Source organism: Grammomys surdaster, unplaced genomic scaffold (assembly GCF_004785775.1).
Source record: "Grammomys surdaster isolate TR1022 unplaced genomic scaffold, NIH_TR_1.0 217, whole genome shotgun sequence".
In the NCBI taxonomy this organism is placed as follows: Eukaryota; Metazoa; Chordata; class Mammalia; order Rodentia; family Muridae; genus Grammomys; species Grammomys surdaster.
The window spans coordinates 3,126,889-3,133,438 of NW_021604662.1; the positions used below are offsets into that span (position 1 = coordinate 3,126,889).

General features: G+C 38.2%; 2 pseudogenes; one reads left to right on the top strand and one right to left on the bottom strand.

Moving 5' to 3' along the window:
- LOC114625406 overlaps window positions 1-6,550 on the bottom strand; it is a 76,467-nt pseudogene that overhangs the window by 5,265 nt on the left and 64,652 nt on the right.
- LOC114625439 lies at window positions 5,143-5,261 on the top strand (annotated as a pseudogene).

Genomic DNA, 6,550 nt, shown 5'->3' on the forward strand with positions numbered 1-6,550 from the left:
TTCCTCCCTTCCTCCCTTCCTCCCTTCCTCCCTTCCTCCCTTCCTCCTTTCCTCCCTTCCTCCCTTCCGATGCTTTTTTTTTGGGTCTGGTATCTGCTTGCAACAGTGAGAAAAATAACATCTCTAACACCCCTGGATGGCTGTTTTCCCTGATGTTTATTATGTGCCAGCTCCCCTAGTGGATTACTTCCCAAGGAAATGACTTGTACTTTAATTCTTATCCCACATGTTGATTAGAAAGCAAGGCGTGAAGGAACAAATGTGAATGGAATAGTTAAGATTTAGAAGTGCTATGAAAAATAAATTAATAAATAATAGTAAGTAAATAAGTAAATAAATAAAGTAGGCCAGAAAGACACAATAGAAACCAGTCTCATCATGGAAATGATGAAACAAATACAATCCAATAACAGATCTCTTAAAGTAGATTTGGGCTTTAGCTTCACATTAAAATCACTTGAGATAAATAAAGGCAAAACAACTATCTCTGCCTCCCCCTCCACACCTTCCTAACCCCCACACTGTGCTGCTCTGATATTGGTGTTATTGTGAGTGGCTCAAAATAAATGGGAAATGGGGGAGACAGAAAAATAAAATTGTCTGAATATTGAATAAATGTCCACATTATATTTGAAAGTCTTTGAATTGGATTTGGCATGCTGACTCTGGCCTCGGGGTAATCTGGGTTGTTTTCCCCCCGATTCAAAACAACAATTTTAAAATAAGCATTTGATTTATAGGATCTGCCAGATGAATGAACAACTGTGCCAAAAAGAGAACATATGGCTAGGCCTTGGTTTTCTTTTAACGTCACTGGGGACAAATCCAATAGGCTAGATGACTCTAATTCATGATCTCTATTGTCCTGATTTACAGTGGGAATTTAATTTCTAATTTGATTTTGGATAAGCATTCAGGAAAACAATGACAAAGATCAATGCTTGTTCTGGATGGGAAAACTCTGAAGATCAGCTTCAGAATCATCCCTGAATGAAAGAGGGGAACTTCTTTTAATGACTGTATTAGAAATAAGCATCGTAACGCAAGGCAAGTACCCCTAGTTTTATCTCATCAAAGAGAGGAAATATTTGTGGCACATACAGTAAACTAGAACACACACACACACACACACACACACACACACAATCTGTATCACATTTACAACCAGAAAAAAAAACATTAACTGATGGTTGATGATGCTCCATGGTACAGTAGATAGAACAGGCCCTTGAAATCAAACATTCTTGAATAAGGACTTCAGATCACAAGGTGTTCTGAGATACACTTCATTGCATTGTTGGTAGGATTAAATAAGATAGAAAAATACAGAGCAGATGACCAATTGCTCACTAGAGTTCGAGTATGTTACATTTAACATAATTTGAATTTTTAAAAATTCCATTTTAAAGAACTAGATCTTTTATTTTTAAAAATCATGGCTATATGTTCTAGGTGCTTTTTACAAGTTTCCTATTTTGGGACTAGAGAGATAGCTCAAAGGTTAGGCACACTTGATCTAGCAGAGGAACTAAGTTTGGTTCCTAGCACCCACAACAGATGGCTCACAGCTGCCCACAATGGTAACTCCAGAGGATCCAGTGCCCTCTTCAGGACTCCATAGGCACCTGCACACACACACACACACACACACACACACACACACAGAAATATTCAAATGTTTCAGATTTTGTTTGATACTTATTCTAAAATGGAAATATTTTACTTCTAAAATTGTTACATAAAACAAAATTTTTGAGTAAATCTTCTCTCATATTTTTCTGTGACTTGATTAACTATTTTATTAATATCTAGTAAATAAATTATAAATATTTTTATTTTATGTGTATGGGCATTTGCCTGCATGTATGTCTGTGCACCACATGCATGTCTGGTGCTCATAGGGGCCAGAAGAGGGCACTGGATTCCCCTGGACTAGAGTGACAGATGATGGTGAACTGCCAAGTGGGTAGTGGGAATTGAACTGGGATTCTCTGGCTCTAAGGCCTTTTATTACAAAAATACATACTCATAATTGACTAAAGGGCTTAAGAGTCACATATATTTACTTCAAGGTTTTTTGTTTTTTGTTTGCTTGTTTGTTTGTGTGTGTGTGTTTTAGCTTGACCTTGTAGTGACTCTTTAACTACATTGATTCTGGCTGCTATATAAGAAGATCCTCCGTTGTCTGGATGGTTTAGGAACATAATTCATCCATGATCTCATCTAATCTTCCCTTTTTTGGCAGTAGGGATCACACCAAGTATTAATGCTGCATTCTGCTTTGTCATTGTGGGTTCAAAACCAGCTCTGACTTCCCACCACTGAAGGTAGATTTTGGTAGACTTTGAAAAACTTGCTTTACTTATTTCATGTACTTCATGGCTTGTGAAGTATAGTGGCCTGCAAATCCCACAGCATCAACAGCTACTGCTACACTGGCCATGACACTACTCCATGGCCCTGTATAGCACTCACCCCAGCCCGACCACTGCCACCACGGGCCTGTTGATTACATATGTTTATGTTTCAACCAAAAATGAGAGTATTTTTAAACAGAGGAAATATTTATTCCTGCTCCTTTCATATATCATATTGTCCAGGAAAATATCTTTTATGTATATGTGAAATAACATAGTACCACACACTTGGTTTAAAGGCAAATCATTGCTGGAGGAGTTAACCAACTATCTGGATTTCCCTCAGAATCATACTTCCTGGTTTACTTTACTTTCTGAACACCAGAAATATCATCACCAAAGAGAAAATGTGATGGCTTGTATATGCTCAGCCCAGGGAGTGCCACTACTAGGAGGTGTGGCTTGGTTGGAGTAGGTATGTCACTGTTGATGTGGGCTTTAAGACCCTCATCCTAGGTGCCTGGAAGTCAGTATTCTGCTAGCAGCCTTCAGATGAAGGTGTAGAACTCTCAGCTTCTCCTACACCATGCCTGCCTGGATGCTGCCATGCTCCCACCTTGATGATAATGGACTGAACCTCTGAACCTGTAAGCCAGCCCCAATTAAATGTTGTCCTTATAAGAGTTGCCTTGGTCATGGTGTCTGTTCAAAGCAGTAAAACCCTAAGACAGAAAGTTATTTTTAAAAATTACTTTAATATTATAGTTTTAGAAATGGGGTATATTTTAAGAAAAAAAACTGGAGCTGGAGAGATGATTCAGCAGTTAAGAGCATTGGCTGCTCTTCCAGAAGACCCCAGTTTGATGCCTGGCATATTCACAACCACCTGAAACTCCAGTTCCAAAAGATCTCATGCCCTCTTGTGGCCTCTATGGGCATTGCATGAATTATGATGCCCAGACATACATGAATGCAAAACATCCATGCAAAAAAAATAAAAATAGATAAATCTTCTTACAATTTTTAAAACAAATAAGTATATAGGCTAGGAAAAAATGTCACTTAGAATCTTTGATACATCTGAATATGTCAACTGGACAAGTTATGAACTTTTCCGTTACCAAGAAATTCTTAGCTGGACAGTGGTGGCACATGCCTTTCATCCCAGCACTTGGGAAGCAGAGGCAGGTGGATTTCTGAGTTCGAGGCCAGCCTGGTCTACAGAGTGAGTTCCAGGACAGCTGGGGCTATATAGAGAAACCCTGTCTTGCAAAAAAGAAAGAAAGAAAGAAAGAAAGAAAGAAAGAAAGAAAGAAAGAAAGAAAGAAAGAAAGAAAGAAAGACAGACAGTCTTGCCCAAGTTTTAATATGCTTCTTAAGTTTCTACTCAATGCTTCTTTCATAGGTATTCTTCACTCTTTTCCACATTGCTGACAGGATTGATTTGGCTTTTAAATCTTCATTAACATTAGTAACAAGTAGCAAATCCAATATCTATTGGTTTATAAGAGGAGCTTACATCTCATATCTCAGTCAGCTAGCATTTAAGTAAAATACACATGTGTGTGCTCAGATGTATATGTATATATTCTGTGAACATTTGAGTATTTGATATGGTATATTTTACTTATTTTAATAACAAGTAGATGAGACTATCAAAAAGAATCACTTAACCTCACCAAAGGTAAAAGCATGCAATGTTTATTTACCTAGACCATATGTGAGCATTAGTCTACAGCACTACTGTCCAGTGAAAATAAAATGTAAGTAATGTATGTTCATTTTAAATTTCTATTAGCCACATAAAAATAACTGAACAAAATTACTTTCTAATATTATACTATGTTGTACATTTAATTTGGGATATATAAAATACTCTGTAAGTATAAAGATTATCAATGTTTTTCATCTTTCTTTTTTTTGGTTGTTTTGTTTTGTTTTGTTTTTTCAAGACAGGGTTTCTCTGTGTAGTCCTAGCTGTCCTGGAACTCCCTCTGTAGACCAGGCTGGCCTCGAACTCAGAAATCCGCCTGCCTCTACCTCCCAAATTCATCTTTCATACTAAGTATTCATATTTTATACTTATACATTGCAATTTATAAACATTTTCATCAGATGTAACTTTATTTGTATTTAAATTTCACAGTATTTATAGTTTTTTTCCTGTACTGAAGATACTTTACATATACTTAAAAAGGTCCCTATAATTGACTGAAGAATCTGTTTTTAAGGTTGTTTTAATATAGTATTTTGACTGCCCTAGGCTAGCCTCAGACACAATATGTATCCAAGGATAACTTTGAACTTTTGATCCCCCTGCCTCCTCTACTTTCCTGAGTGCTAGAATTACAGGCATGTTGGGAAACAGGCCCTATTTATTCAGTGCACTCTACTAACTTAGCTACATCCCCAGCCCCTTCTTTTTTTTTTTTTTTTTTTTTTTTTTGGTTTTTTCGAGACAGGGTTTCTCTGTGTAGCCCCGGCTGTCCTGGAACTCACTCTGTAGACCAGGCTAGCCTTGAACTCTCGAACTCAGAAATCCGCCTGCCTCTGCCTCCCAAGTGCTGGAATTAAAGGCGTGCGCCACCACCGCCCGGCTCCCCAGCCCCTTCTTTTTAAAGTTTTTGTTTGTTTCTTTCTTTGTTTTGCTTGTTTTAGAAGCAGTTTCTTTGTCTGCTCAGGCTGGCCTCGAACTCACAGAAATTTGCCTGCCTCTACCTCCCAAGTGTTAGGATTAAACGCTTGCACTGCTGCCACCACCTGGCAGTTTTTAAAGTTTGAACACATCTATGGCCATACCACCCTGAACGTGCCCGATCTTGTCTGATCTCAGAAGCTAAGCAGGGTCAGACCTGGTTAATACTTGGATGGGAAACTGCCTGGAAATACCAGGTTCTGTAGGTTTAAAAAAAACAAAATAAATAAAAAATAACGTTTTAACACAAATAAAATGAAACTATGAAACTAAATTCTCTGGTCATGTTTAAAATGTGACTCCTGGCTACAGAGGTGATCACTTTACATGCCCTTTATATGTTCTGTTATTAGCATTTGACAAGTTATCACATAAATTAAGCTTTATTGTCCATTATTGTAGATGAGAAACTGAGGGTCTGTGTTGTCATTCCTATAAGACCACACAGCTAGGAACTAACTCAACTCATATTTAGGCATTTGGACCCCATCCCAGTAACTGAGAGAATGGCAAAAGAGAACATCTGTGGTAGGTGTGCAAATATCTGATATTTTGCTAGACTGTGCTTTCATGGCATATGGTTATGGCTACCATCCTGCCCAAATTAAAAATATAGACACATGGTTTTGACAAAAGATTTTTGCACTTTTTCCAGGTGTAGAAGACAGTGAGAGACATAGTTTGGAAAACAAAATGTTGGGATTTGAGGACATTTCAACAATTTATAGCAGTGACTTCCAACTTCTCTTAAGCAGAAGCAGCAGTAGCATTTTCCAAGATATCTTAGGCAAAACTACAATATAGAAAACCCACAAAGGCCGGGCGGTGGTGGCACACGCCTTTAATCCTAGCACTTGGGGGACAGAGGCAGGTGGATTTCTGAGTTTGAGAGTTCGAGGCTAGCCTGGTCTACAGAGTGAGTTCCAGGACAGCCAGGGCTACGCAGAGAAACCCTGTCTCGAAAAAACAAAAAAAAAAAAAAAAAAGAAAAAGAAAAAAAGAAAACCCACAAAGGTAATTTAATTAAATCTATTATATCCTTGGATATTAGTCATTCAGGTAGCCCTTTTTGTGATATACTTTCCTTACCGTAGAAACCCAGGAAGTGATGTACCAGGACTCTACAGCATCATGAAACAGCATTTCAAAGCCACTTTTCAGGAATTACTGCTTTCAGGAATATGGAGTCAATTAATTTTTCTCTACCTCACTAAACACAGCTAAAACCCTGTCCATTAGAAATAACTACAAGGGTCGGACAGTGGTGGCACGTGCCTTTAATCCCAGCACTTGGGAGGCAGAGGCAGGCGAATTTCTGAGTTCGAGGCCAGCCTGGTCTACAGAGTGAGTTCCAGGAAAGCCAGGGCTACACAGAGAAACCCTGTCTTGAAAAACCAAAAAAAAAAGAAAGGAAGGAAGGAAGGAAGGAAGGAAGGAAGGAAGGAAGGAAGGAAAGAAAGAAAGAAAGAAAGAAAGAAAGAAAGAAAGAAAGAAAGAA